This window comes from Sminthopsis crassicaudata, chromosome 1 (assembly GCF_048593235.1).
Source record: "Sminthopsis crassicaudata isolate SCR6 chromosome 1, ASM4859323v1, whole genome shotgun sequence".
NCBI lineage: Eukaryota > Metazoa > Chordata > Mammalia > Dasyuromorphia > Dasyuridae > Sminthopsis > Sminthopsis crassicaudata.
In genome coordinates, this window is record NC_133617.1 from 118871682 (window position 1) to 118893916 (window position 22235).

A 22235-nucleotide genomic window follows, 5' to 3' on the forward strand; every position below is an offset into this window, starting at 1 on the left:
TCATATCATCTCTCAATAATCAGTGAATGGTTTCCTATTCAAAGGCAAGATACTCCATGAAGAACAGAAGTTGTGTCTTTAAGGTTTTTATCTTCCCTAATAAAAAAGATAGTATTATTCACAGAAAGAGCATTTTCTGAATCAATCAATAAGACAAAAATATCTTTTGCCCCTTGTTATCCTTAGGACTTAGCACAGTGTCTGGTACATTGTGGGAATTTAATAACTGTTGAATGATATTCTGTTGACAACCTTACCAGCCATTTTGCTCCCTGGATCATAGGCTATGGCCCTGGAGGTTTTAATGTCCATCTCTAGAACCTCTTGTCTTGGGGCTCTGCCATACTGATTGCTCACCTGCCTCATTATTTCAGTTGACAAGCCTCTCTTCATTCCCTACTCTCTTGTGCTTGATAACCTAAACCACCACCTATCTATCATGTGTGCACCCAGACCTGAGCCCCCTCTCTTCCTACCCCTTCCCCTCACCACTTCTGGAACCACAATTGAACTTATTCTTCCATTGTTCCTGGAAAAAGTATGATATTCTGCTCCCTTTTCACTCTGTCCATTAGTCCTGTCCCTCTCTCTAAGTACCATTCCCTCATTTGTATTGTCTCAATTCATTAAAATGTAATTTCCTTAAGAGCAGGGACTGTCTTTGTATTTCTCTTTGTTTCTCCTCTGATTGTTTACTAAATGCTCATAGAGATAGTGATGTGGTACAGAAAAGATCTCTGGGCTTTTAGTCTGGAAGATTTCAGAGTTCAAATCTTGACATGTTACTTAGCTGCTGTCTTCTCAATTTCTTCAACTATAGAATGAGAATAATAGCAGCACCTTCCTCACAGAGCAGTTGTGAGGATCAAATGAGATGTTTGTAAAGTGCTTAGCACAGTGCCTAACATATAGTAGGCACTTAATAAATGCCAGTTTCCTCCCTCTTTTCCTCCATTGTAATATGAGAACCTTCATGGCCATATTATTTTGACTTCCTTCTTTAATTGGTCCATTGCATGAATTTGTAAGTATTCCTTAGAGAGCTTTAGGCACTGACCCAAAGTAACATGTTTGAGGGCAGCTAAGTAACAGAATGAATAGAGAGCTGGATCTAGGGTCAAGAAAACCTGAATTCACTTATTGGGCTGTGTGACCCTAGACATTTAATTTCTGTTTGTTTCAGTTTCCTCAACTGTAAAATTGGAATAATAGCAATACCTACCTCACTGGATTATTGTGAAAATTGCACAGTGCCTGGTACATATTAGGAACTTTATAAATGTTCATTCCTATTGATCTATTCATTCATACTATGTGTTACCCACTGTGCATGGGACTATGACTAGATACAAAAAGTCAATAGTCCTTGTCCTTAAGTAGTTTGCATTTTATCTGTTGTTCATTATTTCAGTAGAGAGAAGACTCCCAGCATAATCCTGAAGCCAGAAACATTTTAAGGTTATCACCCTGACAATGATATTCCTTTAGATGTATGCAGTACTTCTCAAGGCAGTTTAGCATATTCCATCCCCAGTGCATTGGGTTTCTTTCTCAAAAGTCACTGCAGACCTTGATCCTGTCTAGTTTTGAACATTATAGTACTTTAAGATAGAACCTTTTGTATACTGAGAATGTGGCTGCAGATTTCATCCTCCAACAAATGTATATTATTTTATTCCACAGTTAAAGACCATAGCCCTTTAGCTCCAGCTAGCCACCAGCGTTCTCAGTTGTGAGGAGAACAGGAGCAGGAGAACAGGAGCATGAGTGAATTAGAGCAGATCCAATTAGATTGGAATCCTGGCTCTGACTGACACTCCTTTTGAGAGATCCAGGATGTATCACTCCTATTTCCGTTTCTTCTTTTGAAAAATAAGAACACGGAAATGTTAAGACTCCTTTTGGCTTGAAATTTGGCTTGAAAATGGCTGATCCATTCTTCAAATCTTTTGCAGTTCTAAAACTATAATTTGACCTTGGTTTCCTTATCTGTAACATGAAATAATTTGTCTACATCTCGGATTCTCAACCTCTGTGTGTGTGTGTGTGTGTGTGTGTGTGTGTGTGTGTGTGTGTGAGTACTAGTACATAGAGTAGGGCAGCTAGGAGGCACAATGACAGAATGCTGGGTCTGGAGTCAGGAATATCTTTCTCACTTCAAATCTGGCTTCAGACACTAGCTGTGTGATTTTGGTCAACACACTTAACTTATTTGCTTCAGTTTCCTTCTCTGTAAAATGTGCTGGAGAAGGAAAAGAAAATGCCAAGAAAACCCCAAATGGGGTCATGAAGAATCAGACTGAAATGCATAAATAACAACAATAACTGAAAGTCATTGTGGGATAACTTATAAAAAGTGGTATCTAAAACACAGGGACCAGTAATCTTTACGATCCTTGCAGACCACGGGGTTGACTTAGAAAACTACATATTAACTTTACCTATGTTCTTTAGCATTTTTATTTGTTTTATTCCATACTTCCCAATCACACTTGATGCTGATTTGGGTGTCATGGGGAGTATTGTGGGCAGCAAGTAGCAGTGTAGTTGATACCTCTGGTATGACAGATAGCTTCAGAGCCGAGAAGACCTTGGTCCAAATTCTGGGTCTGGCCCGTGCTGACCACATAACCCTGGCAGGTGGCCTGACTTTTCAGAGCTCTAGACCAGTTGATGCTAAGTTGCAGAAAAGGCAAGAGGGAGTTTTCTCACTCGGGGGCTCATTATATGAATGAAATCCCAGATCCATTTTCTATTCCTATCTCTGTTCTCTAGATCCTAATAGATTTGTCCTCATGGGGCTTCCAGTCTAAATGGGGAAAGAGATGTATCTGTACAACCTCCCCACCCTCCATTACACAGCAGTATGTGTCAAATGACCTATAAGGATCAGTAGGAGCAGAACATAAAGGAGAGATCACTGGAGTCAGGAGAAACTAGGGTTTTATTGTGTAAGCATTGGTGAGGTACTTTAGTGCAGGTTTTCTGAGCCTCCTTTTTCTAATCTGTACAAGGTGATAACAATAACCACAGAATTTCAGTCAAGATAGGATAGTACATATAAAGCACATTGTAAATAGTAATGCTAGACATAAATGTCAGTCACTATCATTGTTGCTTTTAGGAGCACAGAAACCTTCCCTTCCTGAAAATTAGGACTGCTTTTTGGATTCTTGGCTAGCCAGTAGATTGGAATATTATTATGCATGGCTGGCATCAATTGGGAAACTGTGTCCTTAAAACCTATTTCTTAACACCTGACTTCCCAGATGTGTCCCCCTCTGACCTTCATTAAGAAGGGCACTTGGGGTGTGACTGTTGGTAAAAGCTGTCTCTGTGAAGTCTTAGAAGCAAAGCCATATGTTTGGGGGATAGAAGATCTCTCCCATGTTAGGCTTTGACATTTCCTGTACTTAGTTAGTTCCAGCTACCCAGTGAGGAATGAACTCCCCAAGCTTTCCCCCCACTTTATTCCCCCAAACCCACCCCCATCTCCACTTCCCTTGCCTGAAATATATTAAGAACACACTTAAATCTCAGAGGTCTACTCTTTGAGGAGAATTATGTTCCTAATATTGGCTAAAAGAAATAAATTCTGCAAGATGAAGGGTTCAATTCTATTTTCTGAAACAGGCAGATAGCTAAAGAATTATTCTTATTAGATTAGAATATATCTATGACTATATTAGCATTTAATGTTTTATCTGCTCTTTATAGCAAAAGGATTACTCCCTCCCACGCACCCTCAGTAGCTCATTTCTAAGTCTGTACATCTAATTGTACATCTGCTGTTGCTGTACCAAGGCCTGAATAGCCGCTGACATTGATTGGCAGAAAAGTGTTTCCAAGAATATTAAAAAAAAAAAAGCCCAACAAAAAAAGAAGTTTTGCTGAAGAATGACAAAAACAACAACAACAAATAGGCTTCTGCTCCCTTAATATGATTGATTGTATGAACCAAGATGCTGGCCCTTTGAATTACAGCTCCCAGCTGGCATTCTCTGTATCACCCATATGACACCCTTATTTGGAGCCGATAAATTCGATATCTAAAGTGCTGACACTGGTATTTCTGGTTTGCATTCTCTAGCCCCTGCTGTTCTCTTTTCCTCCCTTACAGCTCTACCCAACACTCCAGGGGCTTTAAAAGAGGAGAAAGAATGGGGGGGTAGGAACAGACAGGGGGGGAGGGGGACAGTGGGGAAAAAATGTCCTGAGACTTTTTTCCTAGTTTGTGAATTATGCCCAACCCCTGGAAGGTAAAGGCATTAGATGCTGCCTTTGCTCCCTCCCACCTGGTCTTTGTCTTATTTCACTTCCTAACACCATTGTTTCCCTGCTCAAGAGGAATACCCATTTAGGAATATCTATAATAGAGGAATGAAGAATTAAATCAATTATCTGCATGATTCAGATCCCCAATCCCTTGGTCTCAGTTACAAAGTTTTTTTAGGGGGAGGTGTGATAGAATGGGATGGGAGAATTTTGTGTCTTGTCAACATAACCATTTTAAGTTTTTGGAGGGGGACACTTATAGAAGAGTGGTGGTGTATATTTGTGTGTGTGAGTGTACAAAATAGAACTTGTACTTGTCTTCAAAGGGTTTCTGGTCTAAATGGGGAGAAGACATATACATATGTGTAAGCCTCCTCCTGTCCTCCTTATCCCCTTCCCTCCTCCCTTCTCTCTCCTCACCCCCAGCATTACATAGCAGTATGCATTCTGTGTCAAATGACTACAAAAAAATCAGAAACTCAGGAACATAGAATAAAGGAAAATCACTAGACTTGGAGTTAGGAGACACCTGAGTTTTAATCCTACCTCATTTCTCTCATCTAAAAAGGGTAATAACAATAACCCCAGTACCTCCCTCACAATGGGTTAATATATGTAAAGCATTTGTAAATGGTAATATCATGCATAAAGGAGCCTACTGTGTGCCAGGCATGGTGTGAAGCACTGGTCTAGACTGTAATTTTCTTGACATAGGTAACCCCTGATTGTCAATATAAAATGTCAACTGCTCTACAATTATAATCTCAGTAGCCTATATCACTGAGTAATTAAGTGAATTATTTAGGGTCACATAGTCATTATGTGTTAGAATATGAATTTGAATCAAGATCTTTTCTGGCAAGCTCCCTAGGCAATTTTCTAGGCAATACTGCTTTTTGTTAGTATAATCATCACTGTAAAGAGATAGTATGGCATAATGGAAAGTGTCATAGCATTATAAATTTAGAGCTGGAGGAACCTTAGAAGCCATCAAGTTTAATTCCCCCATTTTGACAGAATGGGAAACTGAGGCATAGAGGAATTAAATGACTTGACCAAAATCACACAACTCATGTTTGAGATAGGATTTGAAACCAAGTCCTGAGGTCTGCATTTGGAATCGATTCCCAGAACTTAGACCTCTCATTCATCAGGGCTGCCAACCATGCTCACTATATCCTAGTTCCATATTAGGATAATGCATTCCCTAGACAGCTCACCAGCAGCATTAAGAGAGAATTCCACTTTGAGGCTGATTTGCTGGATCTCTAGACTAGAACATCATTCCATATTCAATCCTTTCTTTGAATTTCACTGCTTCCTCATTAGTACCTTTACTCTCTGCAGAGTACTACTTAACAGTTACTCTTTATGAGTTCTTTCCCCATTAGAATGTAAGCTCCTTGGGGATAGGAACTGTTTTATTTGCTGGTATTTATATCCCCAGTGCTTAGCATAGTGCACATTGTATGGATTTAATAAATTCCATTTCACATCATATTACATTCTATTTATCTATCCCAAATTTATTCATTTATTTACTTAGATTTTTTTTTGACTAGGTGAAATAGGAAATTCTTTGCCTCAGTTGCTACCTAGCTTTAGTCACTGAATGGATGTGGTCTCCCATTTCATCCAAGGCCATCTCCTGTTGTCCTGATTTATCTCTGGCCACTGGACCCAGATGGCTCTGGAGGAGAAAGTGAGGCAGCTGACTGCCCAGCCTTCCCTCACTTAAATCCAATTCCTTTGCCTATCATAGTGTCGCTTCCCTGATGTCCTGGTCCGTTTGGAGAACAATGGGCAAATAACCACAGCAATCTATCTATCTTTTATCTATCATGGAATGCCCTAACCACTCCATAATTTGTGTTTAAATCCCAATTGTGCCACTTGCTAGTTTTACCACCACGAACTAATGGGTTTACCCCTTTGAGCCCCAATTTCCTCATCTTTAAAGATAGAAATAAGATTTGCACTAGTTCACCTCTCAGGGTGGTTGGGAGGGGAGCAATGTATAAACCTTAAAGTATTCTAATAATGTGGGATATTGTTAACATATAATCACTGAATTGTGATAAAGCAGTTTCCCTACAGAGCGGCTTCTTTGGATATCCCTCTGCTAATTTGTGGTCCAAGAGTATTTGGGACTGGGGAAAGGATGAAGGGAAAAAGGGATAGGAGCCAGACTGTGCGTTCCTTGTAGTTTTCACATCGTCATGTCAATTTCATGCCACTTTTGACAAGGTTCACTCATCCCGACAAAGGCTAAAAGGCTTCTTCACTGTGTGTGGGATGTTAATGGTGCCCCTCATTAGTGGTAATGGGAATTATGGAAAAGCCCTTGCTGTAAAGCAGAGACCTAGACCCTTAAGGTTGCCACCTCATTATAGGTTTTGTGGCTTAGTTCCTGTATAGTGCTTCCTGAGCCCAGCTGCCATGGTAACCCACAGTATTATTCTGCTGCTCCTGGAGAACCCTTGTTCTTAGGAAGTTATTGAAATTATTCTGCAAGTCTGTGGATAAGATCTCCCTTTTGTGTGTCTCCCCAAGGTGGTTGGTGGCACTTGTCTGCCTCCTGGCTTTAACATGATTCTCACCAGCTGGGACAAGGAGTTTTAATCAGGGCTTCTGAATGTTGTTTAGGGGGCACAGGCCTTGATTTCCAGACTCTCGGCTCAACGGTGTCTTCATTATTTCACACTCCAAATACTCAAAACTGCTGTTGGGTCACCCTTGGCTCACTGCAATTAACCATTGGTTTTGAAAATCCAGCTGTGTTCAGCATTTCACTGCTGATTACGGATGCGGGAGAAGAGGTTGGAGCTTTCAAGAGAGTCAGTTTAGATAGAAAGAGAGAGAAAGAGAAAAAGATAGGAAGGAAGTGAGCATGTAGGTTTGGTGGATGGGAGGGGATCGAATTGGGACAGGTTTGTGCTGGTAAGTACAAGGTGGGAAAGTAATGACTTTGGGCATTGAGTAAGTAAAAGGTCAAAAAGAAAGAAAAACCATGGCCCCCAAAAACACAGGAGAAATAAGGAAAAGATGGTGCTTTTTAGAGGATGGATAGTTCAGGGAAAGGAGGATCATAAGGACATGGAGAAATTCTGGATAGGAAGAAAAGCTTCTGCCTAGTAATTTGGGTAACTTCCCCTATCTAGGATTCATTTTTTTTCATCTGTGAAATTAAGGGGATGGAGTTTATGACCCTTAGGGTTTCTATTAGCTATGAACCCTAATTATCGAAGACTCAAGGTGATAGAGCTATTATTTCAGTCGGATAGCAAATGTCTATGCCCACATCTCTTTGCTCTTTCATACCAATATATCCGATTGTGCCCTTTGGAGTGGGAAATCACCTACAACATTCAATTTCTATCAGGTTTGTCTAATAGGTGGATTGTGCTCAATCTCTAGAAACACAAATTAAAAGAAGGAATGGTGAACTTGAAACATTTCAACTTGAAATGTTTCCAGTAAAAAATAGTACATTTTTTAATAGACACAGAATAGTTAATCCAGACAAGATAAAAAACTCATCATCACCTAGAAAAAAAATGATGAGAGCAAAGATTAATTAGTGTTTGTGATTCTTTTTGGTTATTTCTCCACTTTAATTTTCAGAAAGGGAAGCTTTCTGTGCTCCTAATCACAATCATAATGAGTGATGTTTATATCAAGCATTAACATTTACAATGTACTTTACATACATTATCTCATTTGATGCTCACAACAGCCTTATGAGTTAGACACTGCCAACATGGACAAGGTGTTGTTGTTGTTGGGTTGTTTTTTTTTTTTTTTTTTATAGAAGCATACAAGGAGAATTTATTGCTCCTGAATCTATAGTCTTTTCATTTGTGTCCAAATAGATAGCATGAAAGAATGTTCTGGTGCATGTCAGCTGGAAACTACTACTTCCAAGTAAATAAGCTTGCATATTCTAGCATTTTAAATGAAGATATAGAATCTTCATTCATCATATAATTTTAGAAAAAGGACCTTAAATAACCTAAGCTTAACTGCTCTAAGTTATTTTCAGAGGCAAAGGAGTGTATATATGATTGAGTGAAAGGAGATCTTAGTGAACTCTACATTCTTAGCAAGAAATTACACAACTGAAGACGAAATCAGTTCCTTTCTATGTCTTCACAAACAATAGTTCTAAGAAGTCACTTTCTGAAATAGCTTACCTGCCTGCTTGCCTATTCATTCATTCAGAACAAACTGTCAATAAGAGGATTTTGTAAACCTGGGACAGTTCCAACTCACAGTAGATCAATACTATCATTAATCCAGTTATCACCATCATAGCATTTATACAGCAACTTCAAATGTGCAAAGTGCTTTTATAAATATTATCTCATTTGATTTTCATGATAACCCTGGGCTGAAAGTGCTATCAATATTCCCAATGAGGGGATGATGAGAAAATTGAGGTGACAGATGTTAAATTGTTTGTGCAGGGTCACACAGCTAGTTAAGCATCTGAGGCAGAATCTGAAATCAAGTCTTCCTGATTTTAAGTTCAGTGCTCTATTTATGTATTCCTAAGTTGCTGCAAGATTTTATTCAGTATCATTCAGTGACTACTATGTGCAAACATTGTGGATACAAACTAAAAACTATCCCTGCCTCAAAGAATTCTTATTTTACTGATAAATTGTGTCAGATAAATATTGGTTGAAAGAACTAGGAATTTTGGATCTGGGGAAAAGATATGGTGTGGGGGTAGGTAGAGAAAGATGATTGCTATTTTTAAAGATGTGAATTTCTGCCAAAATGGAAAAGGGATTAGGTGTGTTTTGTGTACTTTGGAGGATAGGGATTTGGAACAACAGATAGACATTATATGGATATGTATTTTAACTCCATATAAAGAAGAAATTTCTAATATTTAGAATTGTCTGGCAATCTTGATTGTCTAGAATCCTAATGGATATTTGGAGATCTAAGAGGTCTTAGAGATAGATCATTTATTTTATGTAATCATTTAACCTAATCCATCATTTTATAGATGAGGAAACAGAGGCCAAAGAAAGACTCACTTGCTCGAGTTATTGATGGTTAGTGATATTATAAAATTGCTTAGATATGGTTCCCCCATATGGCAGATTGGAACTTTAATATCATCTTACTGTGAGCATAGCTAGATACAAACACCCTTGAGAGACTGTACTGAAATTCTATCACTTGTTTGTGCAAAATGAGGCAGTGACAAATTTTAAACTATTGGTTCTGTCAAGAGAGGTTGAAATGAAGATCTAGTCAGGATACATTCACATATACTTATTCCTGGAAGCCAACATAATTACTTACTTTGGTTTCCATTATGTTGGATAAATAGGACAGCACAGGCCATAAAGGAAGCTCATGTTACATCAGAAAATGCAATTTCTTAGATATTACTTTGAATACATTAATTCACAGATTTCTACTAAGTAGGAAGGAAGGAAGGAAGCATTTATCAAGTGTCTAATATATGTTAGGTGTTATGCTAAGGACTTTACAGATATTATCTCATTTGATCCTCACAACAATCCTAGGAGATAGGTGCTATGATTATTTCCATATTTCAAGTGAAGAAACTGAGGTAGACAAATTTTAAGTGACTTGCACAGGGTTGCACAACTAGAAAGTATTTGAATCCACATTTTAACTCAGGTCTTCTTGTCTCCAGGTCCAGCACTCTATCTACTATGCTATATACCTATCTCACAGACTTGGTTAGAATCAATCATCTTGGAGTTATGGGGGGCCTCAGTGGCCATCTGATCTAATCCATTCCTGAACAAGAATTCATTCTACATTATCAACATATGATCATTTATAATATCATTTAGATTTTGCTAAAAGATCTCCAGTGAGGGGCCATCCATTGTTACCCAAGGAAGATCATTTTGCCTTTGAATGACTTTAATTGATAGGAGATTATTCTTTGCAACAAGCCTCTTTGCAACTTTTACTCATTGTTCCTGGTTCTAGCTTATGGAAACAAATACAAGTCTATTTTCTATTTTACCTGACACCCCAGCAAATACTTTAAGGTAGCTGTCAAATTCTCTTTTACTCCTCTCTCTTCTTCCCTGCACAGCTTTCTTCTTGTTAAAAAAAAACAAAAAAAATCTACTTCCTTGAACTAATCTGTATATGGCATGGTCTCAGAGTCCTGATCCTCCTCCTCTGGATGTTTTCCAACTTATCAATGTTCTTCCTTAAATGTGTGAGCACAAAGGTTCAGATATAGTCTGACTAGGACAGACTAAAGCAAGACTAATACTTTCCTAGTCCTATTCCTTTCTTAATATAATCTATAATTGCATTAATTTTTTTGAATGCCATGTGATACTGTTGACTCATATTAAACTTACAGTCCAATAAATCCACGAACATTTTTCAAAATAACTACTGTCTCGCCACATATTTCCTCAGCAGCACTAACTCCCTTAAGATTGGTGTAATCTAAAAGGAGTAGGTGTGGTGTCAGCTAATGGTAGATATTTTGGAAACTTTTTAGTGGGGTGATATTTCATTGGATTACCTAAATTTTCTTTCAATTATTTACCAAGAGGGTTGGTTTAATCTGGAGTAACTAGTCATCTGAAGACATACTTTGATCATAAACTCTTTCCTTATCTATGGATTTGACAAATAATTTTTTTACACACTCCCCTAATTTACTTGTAATGTCACCCTTTATGTCTACATCATATATCTATTCCTAATTTTTCTTGGTTTCTGAAATGGTGGCCTTCTGCCAGACTATTTTCCACTTTTCCCAGCAGTTCTTGTTAAATACTGAGGTCTTGCTCTAATAACTAGAATCTTCAGGTTTATGAAACACTAGGTTACAGTGCTTATTTACTTCTTTATATTATGTATCTAATTTACTTTATTGACCAGATACTCTATTTCTTATTCAGTACCAAAATTGTTTGATGTTTATTACTTTGTAGTCTAGTTTGAGATCTGATACTGTTAGACTCCCTTCTTGCCATTTTTTCACGGATTTTTTTCATTGAACTTGTTTCTTCATACAGATTTTGTTATGATTTTTTTTTCTGACTCTGTAAAGCAATTCTTTGGTATTCTAATTGGAATGGCATTTAATAAATAAATTAATTTGGATACATTAAAAGATCTACTTTGAAGGATATGCAGTCTTCATCAGGGTGCGTTATCCCTGGAACAATGATCGCTACCTCTTTACCATGATAGAATCATGAGTTGCTATAACCAAAAAGAACTTCATCACTGCTGTCCAATTTTTTCATAATGAAGATCTCCATAGGTAGACTAATCCTTGGAAGAAAGCCAGGAAATTCTTTGCTAGGCCTATACCTAAAGCCTGGTGGGATCTCAAAGAGCTTTTTTTTTTTTTTCCTTTGAGAAAAGACTTTGCAAAAACAGAGTTCTCATGAATTGAACTTCAGTGAAGATATCTAAAGAAATAGAGAGGGTAATATAGAATCTCTTTTCTCAGGTTTCCCCAAAGATGATATAAAAGATGAGTCTCTGCCTTGGGGACTAATAGTCTGACTCATAATAAGGAAATGAAAAGTAAAGAAGATGTATAGGAAACCCTTTCCCCAAATCCCTCCAAATCTGCAGCTCCCATATCTTAAATGACTTTTGGGAGTTCTAGGCTGACTGATCGTAAAGTTTGAATGGGAAAAAATTAAGACAAGAATAAATCCTCCAAGAGATCCCCCTATAAATCTGGGAAGAGTGGTCTTTTGGGTGACATATGGCATAACCTTCAACTGCTAATAGTCTAAAAAGTGTTTGCATCTGATCATTCAGAGTTCCTAAGTGGTTTCCATTTAAACATTGTCATTTATCTTGTGATATTTACTTAATTGTGGTAAGTTGTGATTTTTTTTCCTTCAGTGAGACTCTGATAAAATAAACTCACTGTAGTAAAATGAATTCCAACTTTTTAATGAGCTTTACATATAAAAGAGTGGGAAAGACAGGCAAGACAATTAATAGGCATGTGAGTTTTATGCTTCTGAGTTTCCACATGGGATAGCAGAACATTTGTAAACACATGCACATGTACTATCTTCTTAAAGCTATGTCAGTGGCAGACATCCAAATACTGACCCTACCCTAGATGAGATAGTGAAGTAGTGTTTGTGCAGTATACTACTCCTGTGCAGACCACCTTCTGGCCACAGCCTCTCTCCTTTCAAAATTCACAGGCCTAAAGAATTCATCTTTTCTTCCTGAGTTTCAGGGTCTCTCCTCCCTTCTTCTTCCTTTAGACTTGCCCTCAAGCTGTGCACTTTTCTCTCCTAATTCCTTCAAATCTAAATGTGTTGATCTTATTTCCTATTTCCTTGGGAATCTATAGAACTGAGAATGATTGCTAGTGGATGTTATTGGTTTAATAGATGGTATACTTTCCAGGCACATATAACATTTTAACAGTGACCTCCTAAAAACAATACCTTAACCTAAAGGAGGGGCTTTAAATTAGACAAGGCCAGCAGGTCTATTGGGGAGATACTTTTAGACAGGAAAGCATTTCATCACTCCGTAATCACACTAAGCTTCTGACTGCTTATCCTGCCCTTTTGGATATTTTTAGATTCTGCCCTATCCAGATACTCTCTTAGTTGAACATATAATATATTTTTGACATGTAGCACTTGAGAATTTTAATATTCAGAACCTTTTTATTTTCTCCTGGCATTATTTCTTATAGTTTAGGTAACTGCCACTGGGTAAGAGGCAGTACCTGCCTATAGTCACATGATCCCAATGTCTCAATTTCCTTTAACTTCTCTTTTTACATAGCTACAATTTTTCTTTTAAAATATACTATATTTTACACTTAGGTGTTATCTTTAATGCATAATATAGTAAACTCTGCTCTTTGTGGTCAAGCAAACGAAATCTAATCCTTCTACTTTCCTGCTCTTCACACACTTGAAAACAAGCATTCATTTCCCCCTTCTTTTTTTTTTTTCTTCAGACTAAACATCCTGAGTTTCTTAAAATCTTAAAAATTTTTTTTTTCATATAATATGGTTTTTTTGCTGTCTTGGTTGCCTTCCTTTAAATACTCTCCCACTTATCAGTGTCCTTCTTGAAATAGGCTCTGAACTGTAAAATTATCAAAGAAAGAGGAAAAGGACCCTTACATAAAAACATTTAGAGAAGCTCTTTTTTATTTTGAGTGTCAAAGGATTAATGAAGGATAGATAATTGGGAAAAGATCAATGAATCATGGTAAGTAAATATATATTGGAATACTATGCTGTTGTAAGAAAACATAATGTTTTCTGAGAAGCTTGAGAATTATGCAGAGTGAAGTGAGCAGAACCAGGAGAACAGTTTTTATATTGCAACAACATCATAAAAAGGATTAATTTTAGAAGGTTTTAGAGCTTTGAAAATACAGTGATCAATCCTAATTCCAGAGGACTGATGTTGAAGAATAAAATACAACTTCTGACACAAAGGTAAATAGAGACATCTAAATGAGACTTTTACACATGGCCAATATGGGAATTTGATTTTCTTGACTATATATATTTGTCACATAGGATTTTTTGTTTGTTTGTTTTTGCTTTTGTTTTCCAGTAGGGGAGGATATTGAAGGAAAGAGAAAAAACAAATTCTTGTTATTTGAAAAAAATTAATAATAAAAAAGGAAATGTGACTCCTAGAGTTGAACCCAGTGCTCTAGATATGATCTGATCAGAGCAAAGTTCAGCAAGATTATAAAATCTCTTGTACTGAAACACTATGTGCTTCAATACAACCTAAGGTCAGATTAGCTTTTTTAGCTCCCATGTCACACTGTTGACTCATATTGATCTTGCTGTTCACTAAACCCCTCAAATTTTTTTTCCATTGGAACTATTTTTCAGTCTTAATTAATTAAGCATTTATTAAGTGCTAAATACAGAAATCCTGAGCTAGGTACTGAGACATAAGGGAAGAATGAAAATAGTCATTAAAATAGTAAACAAGTCACAGGGCTTTTAGTCCTGTCATATGAGGACTACTTGACAGAGCTGGGTATGTTTAACCTGGGAAAAAGAAGATCCAGGGAGGATATGAGAACTATCTTTGGGTATCTAGGTGACATAAGGGGATAGAGTGCTAAGCCTGGAGTCAGTCAGGAAGACTTGAGTTTGGGTCAAGTCATTTAATCTCTTTTTGCCTTAATTTCCTCAGATGTAAAATATATATATTAGCAGTACTCATCTTGCAGAGTTGTGAAGATCAAATGTGATCATTTGTGAGGAGCAAAGTGATTGGCACAGTGACTGGAACATGGCAGGAGATACATAAATACTTATTTCCTTCCCTTCAAGTGCTTGAAGTACTCTTAGGAGGAAGAAAGATTGTTTTGTTTATTCCACAGGGTATAGCCAGCCTCAATAGATGGGAGTTGCATAGGCAAATTTTGTCTTTATGTCAGAATAAAATTCTTTATTAGAACTATCTAAAGGGGAATGGGCTGCCTGGAGTGGTAGAATGCTCTGTCTTCTTGGAGGTCTTTTAGTAGGGACCACATTGCTATATGACTATTGAGTTTTCTTCCAATTCTCAAATCCTGTGATTCCAATCTCATGTTTTGGATTTGATTTTTTAAAATTTAGTTTTATCTCCTTTAAATTTCATCTCCTTTGACGCAGGTCACCATTCTAGCCTCTTAAGTTATTCCTATATTTATTCATTGATTTATTTATCAACCTACCTACCTATCTATTCATTTATTCATATTATTTATATATGTATATTTATTAGGTTAAATTCTTCTAAACATACTTCTATATTCATCATACTGCACAAGAAAAATCAGATCAAATGAATCCTTACATTTAAAAAAAGGCTAAGTAGGAACATGTTTTCTCATGTAAGCATGCTAGACCTTCTTTTAATTCTATTGTCCTGAGTGCAAAGATATTAATGATGATGACAATGATGGTTCATTTTTTATAATTTACAAAGCATTACATTACCCTCATGAACATTATTATCTTTATTTTATGAAGGAGGATACTGGGTCTTAGAATAAGAGGTTTGCCCAGCCTCACAGAGTTAATTAGTGATAGAATTGGGCTCCTACTTGCCGGTCAAGTGCTCTTTCCATACTTTGATACTACCACTCATTAACTCTCCTCCAAACTCATACACCGCCCCACCCCCAATTCAACACACACAGCACATTGACACTTAAGTGCTCTCTCACCTTCTCATCCTCAAAAGTCTGTTTGATGAATTCACTCAATGGATAAATACACAAGTGCACACACAAGCTATTAGCTAAGTGTAAATTCCAGCAGGCCCTATCTCTATGTGGGGATTGAGCTAGATTGTAGCAGACCAGTACTTTCATTGCATCTGACTGCTCAGAGAGTAGCCATACCAATCCCCACAGCTGCATTGATCATGTTGCAGTGCATAGGGATTGTTAGGACAGATGAAATGAATGGATAGCCGTGCTGTGGGCCAGTCCTTTTGCATGCAGGGACATGACTGGAGATGTGAGAGTCCATCTTGGTAGAATAAAAGATATCACATTACCTGCCTTTTCCGCAGTTGGCCAGAGGGAAGGCAGGGGGGTGGTCATGCACCAGCTCACAAACTTCTTTTACAAAATGGTTATTAAGTGAGACCACATGCAAATTCCAGCTGTGAGCATGTGGCCAGCCCTTCATCAGTTTGTATATATTGGATTTTCACATGGATCTTTGCTCCCTGTAGTCCTTCTCACTAACGCTTCCCAAACCGGCTGCAAGGCAGATGGGGGACATTGAAATGTGTTCTGTAGTGTGCACCCTGACCCCCATTAATGTCCCACAAAAAACTGGAGAGCACCTGGCCACTCAAGAGACAGAACTGAGACTTAGAAAACCAAGCTGCTCTCAGGCAAACATAAATTTCCACTGGTTGGTCGATAACCCCAAATTATCTGGAACCTAAAAATCTGCAGGCCAAGTCGGTTTAAACCCTTGGAAATGGTAAAAGTATTTAACAATAAAACCTCCTGGGATAGTGAATCCTGATAGAAACATGGAGTATGGAGCCATAGTTCAAGTTAAAAATATGGTTATGAAGTGGCTACTAAGTGCATGGTTTAGGGTTGGTGCTGTGTACTAGGAGACACTGTGTTGGGGGCTAGATTCCTGTTAGCAATTTCCTATTCTGCCCAAATGTTAGGAGCAGAGATGAAGTGAAAGTAGGGGCCAGAGAAAGAAAAGATCGGGGAAAGAAAAGAGATTCAGTACCCTTCCTTAAAGAGAAAATTTTCCCAAGTCAGGAACTTCTTTATCCCTTATCTTCAGAGTACTTTTCAAAGTGTTTTAACATCTAACTCCTTTTATCCTCAAAACAACTCTGTTCAGTAAGCAGAAGATATATGACTAATGGTCAACCCAAACACCCAAGTTTGGTCCCTGACTCTGCTATTTGCAAGTTATTTAATTTTGGGCAAATTCCTTAAACTCTTTGAATTTCAGGGTTCTTTTTCTATGAAAGTGGGATAATGACACCTGTCCTCAGAGGGTGGTGGCTGTTTTGGTGGCCTAAGGGTTAAATGGCTGGCTAAGAACTGGATCTATAGGGAAAACTAGAAGGGAAATGGAATCAGGTTCAAAGACACAGAATTTGACAATGAATCTGGTGACAAGGTACCTGGTACCTCGGGGAAGCTATGAGAACTCTTTTTTCATTCTCTCCCAAGAGAAGGAGTAAGATAAGTAAGAAGGAGCAAGAGGCCCATGATCTGAAATCAAGAGATATGAGTTCAAATCCTAATTTTGCCACTACTTGCCACAGCAATCTTAGATAAATAATTTAACTTTCCTGGGGCTTCTGCTTCTCACCTACAAGACAAGGAAATTAAATTGTGGTGACCTTGGAAGTCCTTTATAGCTCAAAATCTATGAAACACTATGTGGTTTGTATGCTGTCCTAGGGGTGTTAAAATTTACTGTGTCCCCAGAGTTCACACTTTTGTATTTTCTTTGCTATGCCCTCTGAAAAGTCAGTCTTAGTTGAAGATATAATGATAAAGACATTTTAAATATCAGAATTTTTCCTCCTCTTTGAATGACTGTTCTCAGCTTTCTTCTGGCTAATCCTTGATCTCAAGTTATTTGCCTTTTTTCCAGTTTAGAAATAAACCTGATTCCACACTAGAATGCTGCCACATCCTATTCTCTGATGCACAGCAAATCCCCAGTGGGGTCTGGGATGATGAGATGTTGTGAGGGAAGGAGGGATAACTGCAGCTAGACAACTCGGAGCCCAAGCTTCTGCCCCTCGAGTCTTACTCCATTCCAACAAAGGAAGGGCCCATTAAGAATTAATCATCCCCAACCCTGGGACTGAGAATTTTTAAATAAGAATGAGAAAGTGAAATGTTGCAAGAACTCCCTTTATAAACTTCCTGGGACTTGCTGTGAGAGGAAAAGCAAGCAGGGGTGGTGAGGAAGTGAGACCTAAAAGGAGGATTCCTCCTCTCACCTGCCAGGAGTCCTTGGCAGGGGTAGACCATCTCCAGGGGGACGAGAAGAGACTCGAAAATGTTGTTATTGCTACAGTGTTTTGAGACACTGCATGGCTTCCAGTGCTCATTTAATCCAATCCCTGGTGTTAAACAAAAGAATGAAAAAAGGATTACTGTTGTATGGAGTGATATATTATAAAAGCAGGCTTTTATGTTCTCTCTTCCCCCCCCCCAAAAAAGGCACAGATATATCTATCTGACTTTCCCCTTAAGCTATTTGCAGAGTTTGGAAACAGATGGAATGAGTAAATGAGTAAATAATCAAGAAAGCCAAGAGGTAGGAGGTATGGTTGTGGGTCTCACACTATCCCTGCCTAATACAACTCTGATTTAATGCTCTAGACAGAAGCATCAAGTCCTGACATTTCTAAAAGGATGCAGGAACTTAGACTAGTATAGTTGTTGGACATCAGCTACAAAGATAGAAAGAATGAGCATTTCTAGCTACTCTTTTATTTTTCTTGAAGACCTTGACATTTGTAAACCCTAGAGTTGAACAAAATGCAGACAGAAGTCACGTTCGAACTTTGAGGCTGATATGTTACTCATATGGCACTTTACAGTTTGCAAAGCACTTTTGTGTACATAGCTCTTTTGATCCTCAAAAAACTCGCGTAAGCAGGGTGGAGGCTATTACTCTGGTTTTATGGATAAATAAATTGATGTCATAGAGGTTAAAAGCCTTGCTTCAGCTCACACAACCAATAAGTGGCACAATGGGGCCTAGAACTTGGGTGTTCTAATTCTAAATCCAGTACAATGCCATCTATGCAGAACTATAACTAGTAATTTAGGAACCTGGCACAAACTGTAGGAAATATAACTGGGTAAAGCATAATGAAATGAGTCATCAAATGAAATATGTAATTCTTGGGTTGAAAATAATAAAAGAAATAATTTAGAAATTCAATTGAGTGGGAGTGGGATTGGGGGGAAGGAGTATTTACTGTAATGGATCACATATGGGTATTTATTAACAAGGTGCCTGATAGAGTAATTTCCTATTTTTACTCAATATTCTTGCTTTAAGTATGTGTCAAACTCCTAGCCAATAACTAAGAATTTCTATGATGCTGAAAGAATGTATACTTTCAATGTTCCTACCCCCTAAATTCTAGGGTCCCTGAGGTAAAGTACCAGTCACTTTTCCCTAGTTATGACTCTCTATGTCATAGTCTTTAGGTTTTCTCTTTTCAGACTGAATTGTATCTTGGAAACCATTGGAAAGTAACAGATGTTGGACTTTTATTCCTACTCTTTTCATGCACATATTTATTTCAATACTTTACCATAGTATATATTTCACCATTTTAGCTGAATGTTGCTTGTCATGATTGTCAAGCTGATTCCTATGGAATATATCTTTTCTGTGTTTTATTTTCATACCATATAGGGACTTAATAGGAACCAGAAACCTTGCTAGTTGTCAAACTGAAGCATTGAATGAGTGAATGAAAGAGTTTCAAGGTTATAGGGAAGGCGCATAAGGTTATTAGTTTGAGTATCTTGTCAGTGAGCTGGCCAAAATAGTGAACTCTATGTTGAATATATTCCCAGAGAGTAATTCGGGAAGCACAGTTATCCACTAGAAGGCTACATTGTCAACAAACATTTATGAAGTGCTTAGGTGAAAAATGATGTCCTTTCAATCAGTTTACAACCTACTAGAAAGAAGGTTGAGCCATACATAACCATATCTATAATGCAAGCTATAAAATGAATCACAATGATAAAAATAATAGACATTTATATAGTGTTTTAAAGTTTGCAAAAATACTTTTAAATACATTTTCTCATTTTATTCTCAAAGCAATTCCATATGGCTGACATTGCAAATATTAGTGTCTCTATTTGTTGATGAGGAAATCAAGACCAAGGAATGTTGATTTGCCCATAGCCACATAGCAAGGGAGTATCGAAGGTAGAATTTGAAGCCAGGTCTTTCTGATTCTAGGTTTAGCATTCTAGTCATTATATTATGCTGCTGCTCTCAAATTATTAAGAATAAATTAAGTAGTCTGAGGGATTTTGAGAATGAGAGATCAATGGTAGGTCAATAATACAAAAACTGGATTTTGAATTATATACCGGAGTTTGAATATTAGCTCTGTTGTTTATTGTGTGTGACCAGAGGCAAAGTCCATCATCTCTCTCTGGGTCTCATTTTTCTCATCCATAAAATGAAGGAGTGGAACTAGTTAATATCAGTAATAAATAGCTGGTGTTTATATAGCACTTCAAGGTTTACAAAATACTCACAAACTACAGTAGAAAAGAGAGATAAAGATGGAAATACTCAGAGGCACAGAGAGATGTTGTTTATTGTTCAGTCATTTTCAGTTGTGTTCAACTCTTCATGATTCCATTTAGAGTTTTCTTGGCAAAGATACTATAGCAGTTTGACATCTTTTTCTCTAACTCATTTTACAAATGAGGAAACTGAAGCAAAAAGGTTTAAATGACTTGCCCAGGATCACACAGCTTATTTGAGGTCAGATTTGAATTAAAAAAGATGTCTTACTGACTCCAGGTTTGACCCTCTACCCAATATGGTAGATACATTCATATATCTAAGAGACATAAAACACAGATCTATAGAATAAAAAAGACACATTGGTATCAGATTTGATTGCATTAGAATGGAATGAAGTGTAAAGTAAGGGCTGGAATGGAGCTGGGGTTAGGAGAGATCTTGATAGAGTGAATGAAAGACCAGGGGGAATAGAGACCCTAATTATGGAAGGCTTCTGAAGCCAGCATTTGAAACATCTAAAGCTGGTGAGGAAACTTTTGTGGGCATCTAGATTTTGAAGGTTGGCTCCATGCTTGGTATTAAGAAGCAATAAATACTCCTAGTTAGGGTTTGAATTAATTTCAACATGCATATATTTATATATATTATAATCTTTTTTTTTATCCTGCTTCAATTGTTGGTTTTGCTTCAGCTACTGTGTAAGATTATTTTAAATGAGAGTGGTATTTGGAACAGGGATTTTATCCAAATAGCTTAAATCAACAAGCGTTTACTTAGTGGCTTCTCTGTGCAAACGAGTATTCTTGTACAGTGCTTTGCGTGGCATTATAGACAATCAATATCATTAAAATCAAGTGTTTCTGGAGAGTCCTATAGTCTCAGATGCACTAAAGAACTTTTTAACAGTCTCATCCTTTGGCCTGTGATAGACAGGTAAAATAGAGAAAAGAATTCCTTATGAAATAACCAGCAATGGGAGTGACAGAGCAGTTATAAAGATGTCTGACATTCAACATTGTAGGTGCTTAGCAAGTACTTATTGAATTGAACTGGTACAACAGCACTTTAAGGTATCATTTTAAATAGATTTTTTTTTGTGACTAAGTCAAAGCTGAAGAAGAGGTTCAAGGCAATATACTTTTTTAAAACACTGCAACTGAAATGGGCACTTACTGTTTTTTAGATATTGAAGACTACTTCTTACCTGTAAAATCAAGTCGGATCCAGGTGTTCCCTCTGTGAACTTGGAAAAACACAACATGATACCCTGAATGGCAACTATTGCAATCACAGAAACAGGACAGTGGAGATATAAAATTAGGAAAGCAGCAGCTGTCACCAATAGGAGAGAGAGGGGGGGGGGGGGGAGAGAGAGAGAGAGAGAGAGAGAGAGAGAGAGAGAGAGAGAGAGAGAGAGAGAGAGAGAGAGAGAGAGAGAGAGAGAGAGAGAGAGAGAGAGAGGGGGGGGGGGGGGAAAGAGAGAGAGGACCAGAAGCTTTGGAAAATTTGTTCTCCTGGGAGTCCTTCCCTATGTGTCCCTATTGTATTCTCCTATATTGTATATGACTCTCTTTGTGCTTGAGATCTCAGGCACAAAATAAACCCAAGATTTTGATGATGACTCTTAATCATAAAGTCAGTGGTAGTTTTGTACCTTCTGAGTTTTCCCCTATGCCATGTCCCTATCAGAGATTATGGGACTCTCAATTAGCCCTTGAGGAACTCTGGCATAAGAAGTTAGATTGGATGATCTCTAAGGTTCCGTTCCAATTCTAAAATGCTACAATTCTATGAAGTTGGAGATTCCTGAAATATTACATTTTGCTTTAGAAAACATGGAATTCTTAATTCTTTGCTCAATAGGTCACCTCACCTTTTTTGTTTCTTCAAAGAGAGGTGTGAATGATGTGTCCCAGCAATGAGGGATAGGAATACCAGGTGAACTTCAGCATATACAATCCATAGCCCAGCAGGGAGTTAGTTCTTTATAGTCCTGTCTGGGGCTTTTTCTTATTTCTATCCTCAAGGGAGGGAACAAAGATTTTTTATTTTTCCCTGTCCCTACCACTACACCCTAACCCCACAGGGTGGACATTTTTAAACTGAACATATTTCTGACATTTGTAATAAATGGTTGAAGTTTTTGTGGTTTCATGTTTATACAATTTTTAG